Source organism: Mustela nigripes, chromosome 14 (genome assembly GCF_022355385.1).
Source record: "Mustela nigripes isolate SB6536 chromosome 14, MUSNIG.SB6536, whole genome shotgun sequence".
Classification (NCBI taxonomy): domain Eukaryota; kingdom Metazoa; phylum Chordata; class Mammalia; order Carnivora; family Mustelidae; genus Mustela; species Mustela nigripes.
Genome location: NC_081570.1, coordinates 69,798,309 through 69,812,817, shown reverse-complemented (window position 1 = coordinate 69,812,817; position 14,509 = coordinate 69,798,309).

The following is a 14,509-nucleotide window of genomic DNA, read 5'->3' as shown; positions in this document are numbered from 1 at the left end:
TTTTTTTTTTTTTTCTTAAGATTTTATTTGACAGAGAGAGATCACAAGTAGGCAGAGAGGCAGGCAGAGAGAGAGGGGGGAAGCAGGCTTCCCGCTGAGCAGAGAGCCCGATGCGGGGCTCAATCCCAGGACCCTCGGATCATGACCTGAGCTGAAGGCAGAGGCTTAACCCACTGAGCCACCCAAGTGCCCCAGCATATTCATTCTTTCTCCCCACCATAGACCCCATGGGTCTACAACTGTGACTGTTAAAACATTTGAGCCCTTAATATATTTTCTAGCTTTTGCTCACCTAGGCTAGGCCCTATTCTCTCCTTAAAATGAATCAATAAATTCTAGGTTAGTTTATAACTCTTTGTGTATGTTGCTATTACAGGATGTATCACGTTGTTCCTTATCTTATTTACCCTGAAATTCCCAATGCCTGGCATCTATTATCTATAAATAAATTATGCCAAATAAGTTATTTCAGAGAGGAATAAACTACTTGGTAATTAAGGTTGCAAATCTTTTTAAAAAATTCTTACACTCTTCTTGAGTTTCAGAAACTCGACCTTTGTCAATATAAATATCTCTTCAGATATTTTTAGCATGTAGATAAGGGGGCAGATTTTGAAACCAACTCACTTCAATTAGAAGTTATATGATTTTGAGTCCTTTACTTAGTCTCCCTGTCCCTCAATCTCTTCATCTGTTAAATGACAGTGAGTTCCTCATTTATAGAGTCATGAAGAGAAAATTTTAAAAATCCTTAGAGTAGTGACTGATACAAATTAAATGGCTAATTTCCATTGGCTATCATCTTTTTAACCACTGTTACTGTTATTCTTATTATCTGTCCCTTGTAGAATGAGAATTATATAATGTGTGGCTCTGAGGTTTAGTTAAATAACCTCTTTTTCCCACCAGAGATCAGAACTGAAGGTAGCTACAGTAATCAGACGGGCAAAAGTAAAACTCCAAGTTTTACTTTTACTTTAGAAGGCAAAAAGTAAACTTCCAGTATAGTTTTGGGTTTGGGGATGACAGCTGCAACTTGTTCCTTTAACAAAGCTATTGGGTAGTTTTTCTTACTAGCAAGAACTACCCATATTACATTGTCTCTGTCAGGCACTATACAAATACCAATAGAACAACAGTCTTGAGATGTGCTCTTATGTGACAATGACGGCAAATTTTTATTCATGGCTCCATTCAAGTGCCTGGTATAGAGTGGATTCTCAACAAATGGTAAATCTACATAATAATAATTCTGAAAACAATTTCATCCCAACAATAATTATGTATGATGATGACCCTCCTCTTAAGTAGGCACACAGGCCTTCTGAGGCTCAGAATGGAACTTACAAATCACATGGATGGAATCTTTGGGAAATTTTTGCATAATCATGTGTGTAGTACTAAAGATTAGATTCTTAAGGGAAAAAAGCTGCATCCATATTGGGAATAAGATGCAATCTAATTTCATCAGCATTTAACATGGGGCTCATTTTGGTTTCCCCAAAGAAAGAAGAGGAGTGACTGAAAATTTGGTCTTACGGTCTCTTTCTTTTTCTTTCTCCTTTGATGTACATTAGTTCCCATGGAAACTACATTGGGATGGCTTGAGAGTGACATCTACAAATGTAGTGTAAGGTCATTTTTATCTAATGCTTTGAAATTTAAACCATGATTTGTGATGTACAGTGAGCCCTCCTTAACATATTCTGAAGGACTAGGAAAAGACAATATTCTGAATGCAGAAACAAGACACGTGACTGCATTATGCCAGTTCTCAGAAAGTTCAACATTGTTCTCTGCAGAAAAACTGAGAGAGCCTCAATTCCCCCGCATGCCTCCAGAAGATCCTGGCAATGCAGCTGGCCTTCTTAACATGAAGGGGAGAAGAGCCCCTCTTTCTTCCTCCTTCCTTATTGCTAGTAGCCAGTGAGGCCACCAGGGAAGAGACAAATAAGTGCTCAAGGTTTTAAATGCTGCACTAAGTAACTGCTCGTGGACTATGATAAAGCAGCAGGGATTTTCTTTTTTCCAAGCAGTTTCTACCACGACCCCTGGCCTGCCCTTCCTAGCGCACGGATGTGATTTCCTTTATTAATTTGCCGGTGTTGCACGTGCAAATTCCAGGTGCATTTAGAGGGAGATATGTTTCTAAGGACAGACACTAGAGCCCTGGGATAAAAATGACTGGTTTAGTGGAATATGGTCATCTCAAGCTTCTCAGACACTTTTCAGAGAAGAAATGTCTAGATGCTTAGTCAGGAGGTCTGGATTCAAATCTTGATTCATTTCCCTTCTCGCTATAAGCCTTAAGCAAGTCAAAAGTATTCTGAGCCTTGGTACATTGATCTAAAGAACACAAAAGAAATGAAACTTAAATGGGTGAATATGTTCAGAGAAGATAATGTAGAAGGAAGAGCTTAGTGTAAGTTACATGCAAGGAACTGAATATATTTGCATTGCATAACTGATTTAGTTATCCCCTGAAACATTGATTATATCTGTCTTTATTCTCATTATAGTCTTTTATGCCATAAGTTGTGAAAATGTCCATCTTTTGTCTTGTGTCATAGCTAAATGGGGGTCAAACGTCTATCTCCAATTTACAGTCACCATCTGGAATATGTAGCCTCCAAGGTCAACTTTTGTCAGTGAGAGAGAGAGCTCCTACTTGCTCAGCCCAGAAGTGTCATGTATCACCTCCGCTCAGGCTATAATGATCTAGCCTAACTGCAAAGTTAGGTTGGGAGGCATCAGCAAGCGTATCAATAATTAGTCCACACTCACTCTCTCCTTCACATTAAAAAGAAAAGTTCAATAAATCTCACTGTTTACAACTGATGATTAAAATTAAAAAAGAGGGCACCTGGGTGGCTCAGTGGGTTAAGCCACTGCCTTCGGCTCAGGTCATGATCTCAGGGTCCTGGGATCGAGTCCCGCATGGGGCTCTCTGCTCAGCAGGGAGCCTGCTTCCTCCTCTCTCTCTGCCTGCCTCTCCATCTACTTGTGATTTCTCTCTGTCAAATAAATAAATAAAATCTTTAAAAAAAATTAAATTAAATTTAAAAAGAGAGTTGTTAAAAAAGCACCGCTCAAAAAGTTGGCAAATGTTGTATTCTTGATGACATTTTTGTATGACCTGCTGTTCCAACACTGCTAATTTTATCTATAAGGAGCAAAAAGAACAATACATTCTTCATTGATATAGTAAGTCACATTTCTTCATGTCTCCTGCCCACAGACTTAAACTTTAAAAGGCATATAAATAAGCAACTTAGCATATGTGACCTCTTGACCTTGAAGTGTTAAATTCCAGGAACTCTATTACTCCACCACTTTTATTCGTCTGTGGGAAATCACTTGATTTATGCCTGATCCCAGGATACAATAAAAATGTGCAGGTATGCCAAACTAGAGTGACTGGAACCTGTCAAATAAAAATTTTAGTTGCAATTAAAATCTATAAATAAAAGTAACCTTTGATTAAAGATTACACGGTTTATATCATACTTTTATCAGTATTCAGACACAAAACATATCCAAATAAATGAATTTAAATATAGTACAATGCACCACAGCTTTTGGAGAGAGAGATCCCTGTATGACGAAAAGGAAATTTTCTTACTGGGAAGGAGTTATAGCAGAAAGGCGATTCTAGCCAGAAGAAGCTAAACCAGTATAGACAAGGTAGATTAATGGAAATATTCAGCCAAGCAAAGTCTGATGTTTCTCAAGTTTGGCTTATTTACACTGACCATTCATTCTCATTTTATGAGCTTTAGAACTTCAGATGGGGTCCACCTAGGATTATAAACCAAAGTGCCAAAAAAACCCACAAGACTTTTGAAAAGGAATTCCCAGCTAACTTTTCAGACTCAGGAGGCTGGCATCCTTCCAAAATGATTCTCAGCTCTTAGATATTTTAGGCAGGTCCACATTGATGCAGGGAGTCTCAAAAGCAACCTGGAGAATTTCCATCTCATTAGCACGTCATTTATAGTATACCTATGTCAAGCCTAAGCCTTGGGGTTCTGGTCTTAGCTTAAACAGGAGGAAAATAAAATCTACTCCAGTACAAAGCTGAGTACAGACTGTGTCAAGTACAGTCATCGTTGAAGCATGCTCACATCACCTGTGAAGAACAACCACTTACTCTGAGTGTTCTTCAGAGGATGAAATATTTCTTCTAAAATTTTTATGCATTTATTGTTTCTTTGTCATTAAATGTCATATATTTTTATTCTGGTTCATTTTTCAAACTGGGATTTTTGAGATATAATTGACACACAATATTATATTAGTTTCAGTTGTATAACATAATGATTCAATGTATTTGCATATACTGTGAAATGATCACCACAATAAGTCAAGTCAACTTTGATCACTGCACATAGTTGATTTCTTATCCTTGGGATGAAAACTTTGAAGATCTACTGCCTTAGTAACTTTCAAACATAAAATATGCTCTTATTTACTACACATTGTACATTATATCCCCATGACTTATTTATTTTGGAACTGAAAGGTTATACCTTTTGACCCCCTCATCCATTTCAGCTACCCTAAATCCCCTACCTCTAGCAACTACCTACCTCTTCTCTGTATCTATGAGTTCAGAGGTTTTCTTTCGGTTGTGGGGCACAGGGTGATTAGACTGCACATATAATGGGATCACACAGTATTTGTCTGTCTGACTTATTTCACTTACCATAATGCTCTCAAGGTCTAGCCACGTTGCATTGCAAATAGCAGCATTTCCTTTTTTTTATGGCTGAATAATATTGCATTACATAGACAGTTAATCAGTTAATATAAATATGTGATACATATATACTACATTTTCTTTATCCATTCATCCATCAGTGGACATGTAGGTTGCTTCCATGTCGTGGCTATTGTAAATAATGCTGCTATGAGCATGAGGAGTACAGATATCTTTTCAAGTCAATGATTTCATTTCCCTCAGATAAATACCCAGAAGTGAAATTGATGGATCATATGGTAGCTGCACTTTTAATTTTTTGAGAAACCTCCATACTGTTTTCTATAGTGGCTGCTCCAATTTACATTCCCACCAATAGTGCACAAGGGTTCTCTTTTCTCTACATTCTTGCCATCCTTGTTTTGTTTTGTTTTTGTTAAAAACCATTCTAACAGGTGTGAGATGGTATCTCATTGTGGGCTTAATTTGTATTTTCCTAATGATTAATGATGTTGAACATCTTTTCATGTGCCTGTTGGCCATCTGTACATCTTCTTTGGAAAAATGTCTATTCAGATCCTCTGCTCATTTTTCAGTTAGACTCTTTGTTTTTGGCTATTGAGTTATTATTTATATTTATATACTTATATATTTTATATATTAGCTCATAGATGATTTGCAAATATTTTTTTCCTATTTCACAGGAAATATTTTTTTTCTTTTTTTTTCATTTTGTTGATGGTTTTCTTTGCTGCAGAGAGCTTTGTAGTTTGATGTACAAACTGGATTTTTTTTTTTTTTATTTGACAGACAGAGAACACAAGCAGACAGAAGCAGGCAGATAGAGAGGAGGGGAAGCAGTCCCCCTGCTGAGCAGAGAGCCTGATGCGGGACTCGATCCCAGGACCCCGAGATCATGACCCGAGCTGAAGGCAGCGGCTTAACCCACTGAGCCACCCAGGCGCCCCACAAACTGGATTTTTGATGGTCAAAGTTATTAAACAAAATCACTTGGATTTTAGGTCATGGATTTTAGAACACGTTTGATGCTACTCTGAAAACACCCTGTACAACTTGGGGCTCAAAAAATGCCACAATGGAAACCTCAGCTGCAGTTAAACAGAGATTGTTCTTTATTCACCTTTGTACCCCTGTGCTTAATGCTGTAGCTTTAGTACTAATGCTCAATGTTTCAAAATGAGGAAATGAATGAATGAATGAATGGGAATGAAATATTCTTGAATGGACCCACAGCTTATTCCAGATAGACTTTGTTCAACCCTCCCCTATAAATATCAGAATAAGACCTCAGCCAAGCTGCAGACCATGTAAGATGGCACAGGTAAATTATTCCCATGGTGGTGGCAGGCTGCAGGGAGACAGGGAGACTGGGACAGCTGCCAGGTGACTGTGCAGATTATATCAGAAAGCAAATTTAGCCAATTGTTGGGTTAGAGTTCCATGAATACACAATAGTTTCATGAATACACAATTTTATAAATTTAGCCCAATTTCTGTAACTTTTAGTTACCTGTGATTCCAGGAATGATCAGACCATGCAAAGCAGCCAGCATGTGCAAAGTCATTTGTATTAGGTTTGATATGCTATGCATCAGATTTGCATTTCTAGTTGTGACTTTCACAGGGCAAGTCTAACATCAGTTAATCCTAATTTTTTGTTTGTTTGCTTTTTTGTTTTGTTGTTGTTATTATTCTCAGTTTTATAACTCAATTTGACTAAAGATTATTTGAGATTAAAAATATGAAAAATTCATAGATCAAAATATCTGTACACACACATACATGTAGATGCACACCTGCATAAAACATATTTATGTATAAAAAATACTTAAGAGCACATAAACATATACCCCATAAAGCCATGCTCATATAATTCCATATTATATATGATATATATATTTCATAGTATATATGGAAATGTATATGTGTGTACACATTTAAATATGGGATACATATATACACATAATATGGAATTGTATGGATATTATTATGTAGGTATATGTGTGTATATGTATACCTATGCATACACACATATATTATACAATGTATATATTTTATACTGACGCCATTGCTTTATTCACCAAATATTAATAAATATTTATTGCATCTAGGCACTCAGAATACAAAAAAGTGACTTTTTTTTTCCAGTCTTCAAAAAAAAAATCACAACTTACAAAGGAAGAAAGACTCACAAACACATAAATGCAGTTTAATGGCAATACAGGCAAATTCTTCCTAGAAGACCTCAAGAAAAGATTGTTCCAAACATTTACTACTTATTACATGCAGGTCTTTCTTACTTTATCTAATCTATCCATCTTCCAAGTAATGAGTTTGCAGATACTTTCTACCTTGATAAAAATCTCAAAATGGTTGCAAGTATTGGTGGCAAAGTTTTTATTTATGCCTCTAAGAGCTACAACACCTTTTGCTTTTCCTAGCATCACATGAAAATCTGTTGCTTGAGCTTTGGAAAGGTTTCTTCCCTTTTGAATTTCTTACCTTTTATCATGTTGCAGTTTGTAAAATGTAATAATTCATTATGGTTTTCTTGTAGTTTTTCTATATCATGACTTTTATAAATATCTTAGCAACATACAGAGTATATGAAATTCTGTATGTACCTAGAAAGTAGAGATATACACAAACATATACATGTTCAGATGATAAAAAGTATAGCACAGTTGTCTGAATCATGATCTATGAGTAGAGAGATGGTTGGAATATTTAATATATTTTGAACACTGTTTTAGGGTTCTCCATCTATAAAATTCAACTAGCATTCCCTTGCCTTCCTATTACATAGGAATGCTGTGAATTTCACATAAGATAATATGAGTAAGTGATTTATGAGGTAAAATATACTATAAAAATACATATCTGGCCAAGATGTGAAGGCGATCCAGTTGCATGTCAGATTTTCACGGGTTCCTAAACTACCAGAATGGCTTCTACAGGAGACTACAAGGAAGCTCAAGCATACATTTGATACTTATAGTTTTTTTTCCAAATTACTTTTCCAGCTTTTTCAAAAGCCCAATTCTGTGCTCTTTCTTGACCTTCTTGTATGTGTTCTAGTTTCTATCTTTGCTTCTGTCTTTGAATTTGATACTTTCTCCAGTAACAATATTGGTTCCTCCTAAGTAACATTTGAACAAGCAACCCAGTCTTGTCTCTCCACCACTTTTCCTGGGTTGATGCAGAACCCTTTCACCCAGAAACTGCTTTCTCCTTTCAAGCCCAAGCTCCTGTGGTCACATGATATTTTCACTGGGTTCAATCAAAACTTTTCTAAAAAGGAGCCAACAGGTCTGGGGAAGATAGTGGAAGATATCTCATATCTCATCCCATAGATATAACTAGGTAACATCCATGTTAGTATAAAAAAAAATACAGGAAAATATCTCAAAGACTGGCAGAACAGACTCTCTATAGCTAAATGTAAAGGAGGCCACATCTAAGAGTGTACAAACGGCAGAGACATGGTCAGGAACCAAACAGACCCACAGGACTATGGAGGAACCCTTCATGCCCAGAGAAGGGAGAGAAGCTGACTCCATATCAGGCACCCTAGGCACAGAGGACTAGCACTGGGAAGATTAATCCCCATAAAATTTGACTTTGAAAACCAAAGGGGCTTAACTTCTGGAGTTCTTAAAAATCAGTGGGGCTTAACACATGGAACTTTAAATACCAGTGTGCTCAGCTCCAGGAGACTTAGAAAGTGATGGGAAACTTGAAGAGATAACCTAACAAACAGCCCCATTGAGATACAGCACAGAAGGAGCACTTTGGAAGATGCCCAGAGTATACTGGAGGGAGACTTGTTTGCTAACCACAGGCCATGTCCTGGAGACAGGCAGGGATCTTTTTAGAGAGTTCTGTAAGAACAAAGGAGGTGGTAGGTGTCATTTCCCACCCTGCCCCCTCCAGCCTAGATGCATGAACACCTGTGGGAATCATTGAGCATGAATACTCTCCACCTAGCTTGATAACAGCACACCCTACTCCTGTGTACTTCTGTGATCCATTCCTCCAACTTGTCATCCTCCACAACAGACCTGTACAAATCTTGCTAACACAGTGAGTTCTGCCCCTAGGTACCCCTGTGGACTCTCTCCCTCCAATGTGCCCTCAGTAGAAATCTATTCAAAGCTGCCCATACAAGCACAGCAGTATGCAAGCAGCACTGACAGGGGTCAGAACCACCCCAAAGTGAGAGGGGATAATAACTACATACACACAATCTTACTGTTGACCCCAACAGTGGTTTGGCGGCAGACATGTGGTCTGACTGCAGGCGTTGCCTACCAATGAAAGCTTCTCAGGGGACAACACAGGGAAAGCACTCTGCAGTTCAGTGGACAGAGGTCTAGCAAACTCCTGATCTTACCCAACTCAAACTGAAAGCAGCCCTAGAGTGGTCTACTAGCAACACAGGGACCCAAACCCTGCCCACAAGAGGCAAAAAGAGCCACTGCAGACCACTTGACTACAAGCAAACACGGATCAGCCACAATAGCAGGGCACATGCAATATACATAAGAGACACCTCTGAAGCCTCAGGTTCTGTGAACAGGGGACATTGCACTGCAGGGCACTGCAGGGCATCTTCTTCATAAGTGCACTACTTTTAGGAGCAAGAAACAGAGCTAATTTTCTTAACAGAGAAACAGAGAGTTAGACAAAATGAGAAGGCAGAGGAATATGTTCTGAATGAAAGAACAAGACAAAATCACAGCAAAACAGTTCAACAAAATAGAGAGAAATAGTATGCCTGATAGAGAATTTAATGTAATGTTCATAAATACTCAAAGGACTTGAGAAAAGAGCGGAGGATACATTCAACTCTCAAAAAAGAGATAGAAAACATAAAAAAAAGAACCAACAAGAGATGAAGAATTCAATAAGTAAAATTTAAAATACACTACATGGAATAAATGGCAGACTAGAGAAAGCAGAAGAACAGATCAGTGACCTGGAGTCCAGAGTAATGGAAAGTAACTGAGCTGAATAAGAGAGAGAAAAAAATAATAATAAAAAATAAAAATAGACTAAGGGAACTCAGTGACACCATCAAGCATGATAACATTTACATTATAGGCATCCCAGAAGGAGAAGAGAGAAAAGGGGGCAACAAATTTATTTGAAGAAATAATAGCTGAAAATTTCCCGAATCTGGGAAGCATAGACTCCAGATCCAGGATGCACAGAAGGCCTCCAACAAAATCAACCCAAGGAGGTCCATGCTAAGACACATAGTAATTAAAACATCAAAAAAAGTAGTGATAAAGAGAATTGTAAAATCAACAAAAGAAAATAGATAGTAAGTTAACCTCATAAGACTATGAACTGATTTTTCAGCAAAAACTTTATAGCCAGAAGAAAGTGATTTGATATATTCAAAGTGCTGAAAGAAAGAAACTGGCAACTAGAATACTCTATCCAGCAAAGTTATCATTCAGAATAGAAGGACAGATAAAGTGTGCCTGGGTGGTTCAATGGGTTAAGCCTCTGCCTTTGGCTCAGGTCATGATCACAGGGTTCTGGGATTGAGCTCCGCATCAGGCTTTCTACTCAGTGGGGAGCCTGCTTCCTTCTCTCTCTCTGCCTGCCCCTCTGCCTACTTGTGATCTATGTGTCAAACAAATAAATAAAATCTTTAAAAAAAAAAAAGCACTGATAAAGAGTTTCTCAGACAAACAAGCTAAAGGAATTCATCACCACTAAACCAGTCTTATAAGAAATGTTAAAAAAGGATTCAATTTGAGTGGAAAGGAAAGAACATAAGTAGAAGTAAGAAAAAAACAGGAAGCACAAAAGAAGTGAAATTAAGTATATCTATAAAAGTCAGTTAAGAGATACACAAAATAAAAGGATGTGATGTATGACACCATATACCCAAAATGTGGAGTGGAGGAGAGGAGTAAAAATATAGTGCTTTTATAACGGGTTCAAACTTACACTACTATCAACTTAATATATATGCATTAAGGTGTTATATATAAAACTAATGGTAGGGGGCACCTGGGTGGCTCAGTGGTTTAGGCTGCTGCCTTTGGCTCGGGTCATGATCTCAGGGTCCTGGGATCAAGCCCCACATAGGGCTCCCTGCTCCTCAGGAAGCCTGCTTCCCTCTCTCTCTCTCTCTCTCTGCCTGCCTCTCTGCCTGATTGTGATCTCTGTCTGTCAAATAAATAAATAAAATCTTTAAAAAAAAAAAAAAACTAATGGTAATCACAAATAAAAAACTGGTAATAGATCTGCAAAAAAATTAAATAGGAAGCAATCCAAGTATATCACTAAAGAAAACCAGAAAACCATGAGAAAAGAGAGCAAGAGAAGAAAGAAACAGAGAAGGACTATAAAAGCAACCATGAAACAAGTAATAAAATGTCAGTAAGTACATACCTATCAATTATTACTTTGGGTGTAAATGGATTAAACACTCCAAAAAAAGACATATGGTGATGGAAGTCATAGAAAAATAATAGTCAACAATGAATAGGCTCCCTACAAGAGACTCATTTCAGACCTAAAGACACATGCAGATTGAAAGTGAAGGGATGGGAAAGCATTCATCATACCAAAGGAAGTGAAAAGAAAATGAAGGTAGCAATGCTTATAATTTACAAAATAAAATTTAAAATAAAGATTGTAAAAAGATTAAAAAGGAGATTATATAATCATAAAGGGAACAATCCAACAAGAACATAAAACAATTTTAAATATTTATGCATCCAACATGGGAACATCCAAATACATAAAGCAGCTAATAACAAACATAAGAGAAGTAATCAATAGTAATACAATAATAGTAGAGAACTTTTACACTCTGCTTACAGCAATAGGTAGGCCATCCAAACAGAAAATCAACAAGAGAACAGCGGCTTTAATTACACAGTAGCCCAGACAGATCTAACAGATGTATTTAGAAAATTCCATCCTTAAACAGTGGAATGCACATTCTTTTCAAGCACACATGGAATATTCTCCAGGAAATACCACATTTTAGACCACCAAACAAGTCTCAACAAATTCAAAAAGATTGAAGTCATACAATCATCTTTTCTGATCATGTTATGAGACTAGAAATCAACCACAAGAAAAAAAAAAACCTGTAAAGAACACAAATACATGGAGATTAAGTAATATGCTACCAAACAATGAATGGACCAACTAAGAAATCAAAGAGAAAATTAAAAAAACACAAATACATGGAGGTAAATGAAAATGAAAACACAATGGTCCAAAATCTTTGGGATGCAGCAAAAGCTGTTCTAAGACAGAAGTTTATCAATATAGGTCTACCTCAAAAAGCAAGAAAAACCTCAAATGAACAACCTAAACTTACACCTAAAGGAGCTAGAAAAAGGAGAACAAAGAAAACCAAAACCAGTAGAAGGAAGAAAATAATAAAGATTGCAGCAGAAATAAACAAAATTGAAACCATAAAACAACAACAACAACAACAATAGAACAGATCAGTGAAACCAGGAGCTACTTCTTTAAAAAGATCAACAAAATTGGTAAACCTTTAACTAGACTCATTTTAAAAAAAGAGAAAATAGACTCAAAGAAGATTAGAAATGAAGGAGGAGAAAAAACAACCAACACCACAGTAACACAAAGGATTAGAAGAGAATACTATGAGAAATTACATTTCAACAAATTAGACAACCTAGGAGAAAAGGGTAAATTCTCAGAAATATATAACTTCCCAAAACTGAAGCAGAAGAAATGGAAAATTTGAATAAACTGGTTACCAGTAATGAAATTGAAGCAGTAATCAAAAACAAACAAACAAACAAACAAACAAAAACCAACAAACAAAAGTCCAGGACCAGTTGGCTTTACTGGGAAATTCTACCAAATATTTAAAGAAGAGCTAATACCTATTCTTCTCAAACTATTCCAACAAATAGAAGAAGAATGAAACCTTTCAAATTCATTCTATGAGGCCAGCATTAACCTGATACCAAAATGAGATAACAACACTACAAAATAAGAAAAGTATAGGCCAAAAACTGATGAACAAAATCCTCAACAAAATATTAGAAAACCCATATGCAACAGTCATTAAAAAGTCATTCATCATGATCATGTGGGATTTTTATTTCTGGGCTGCAAGTGTGGTTCAATATTCACAAATCAATCTCTGTGATACAACACCTCAACATGAGAAGGGATAAAATCATATATGATCATTTCAATAGATGCAAAAAAAAGCATTTGAAAAAGTACAATATCTATTCATGATAAAAACCCTCAATAAAGTAGGTTTATAGGGAACAAACCTCAACATAATAAAGGTCAGATATGAAAAATCCACAGCTAACATTATACTCAATAGTGAAACCTGAGATCTTTCTCCCTAAGGTTAGGAACAAGACAAGGATGTCCACTTTCACCACTTTTATTCAACATAAGTACTGAAAGTCCCAGCCACAGAGATTTACTTAAGAAATAAAGTGCATTAAAATTGGTAAGGAAGAAGTAAAACTCTGTTTCCAGATGATATGATACTATATACAGAAAACCCTAAAGACTCCACCAAAAAACTACTAGAACTGGTAAATGAATTCAGTAAAGTCACAGGATACAAATTCAATGCACATAATTCTGTTGCATTCCTACACACTAATAATAAGGTGGCAGAAAGGGAAATTAAGAAAACAATCCCAGGTACAATTACACCTAAAATAATAAAATACCTAGGAATAAGCTAACCAAGGAGGTGACAGACCTGGGCACTGATAACTATAAAACACAAATGAAAGAAATTAAGATGACACTAATGGAAAGGCATTCCATGCTCATGGGCTGGGAACATACATATTGTTAAAATGTCTATACTACTCAAAGCAGTCTACAGAGTTAATGCAATCCTTATCAAAATACAAACGGTGTTTTTCACAGAACTGGAACAAACAATTCTGAACTTTGTACGGAACCACAAAAGATTCCAGTAGCCAAAACTGTCTTGACAACGAAGAACAAAACTGCAGGTATCCAATCCCAGATTTCAAGATATACTACAAAGTTGTGGTAATCAAAACAGAATGATACTGACAGGAAAGTAGATGCATAGATCAATAGAACACAGTAGAAAGACCAGAAATAAACTCATGGTTATATGGTCAATTAATCTTTGACAAAGGAAGCAAGACTATGCAACGGAAAAAGACATTCTTTTCAAAAAATGGTGCTGGGAAAAACCACACAGCTATATGGAAAAGAACGAAACTCGACCACTTTCTTACACCATACACATAAACTCAAAATGGATTAAAGATCTAAATGTGAGACCTGAAGCCATACAAATCCTAGTAGAGCATGGGCAATAATTTCTCTGACATCAGCCATAGCAACATTTTTCTAGAGCTATCTCCTAAGGCAAGGGAAACAAAAGCAAAAATGAACTATTGAGACTATATCAAAATAAAAGGCTTCTGCACAGCAAAAGAAACAATCAATAAAATAAAAAGACAACCAACCAAATGGGAGAAGATATTTGCAAATGGGCATACCTGATAAGGAGTTAGTATCCAAAATATATAAATAATTTATATAACTCAACACTACAAAAAAAAATAATCCAGTTGAAAAACAAGCAGAAGACATGAACTTCTGTTCTCTAAAGAAGATGTACAGATGGCCACGAGGCACATGAAAAGATGTTCAATATCGCTAATCACAGAAATGTAAATCACGACCACAATGAGATATCACCTCGCACTTGTCAGAGAATAGTTAAAATAAAAAACATAAGAAACAACAAATGTTGGA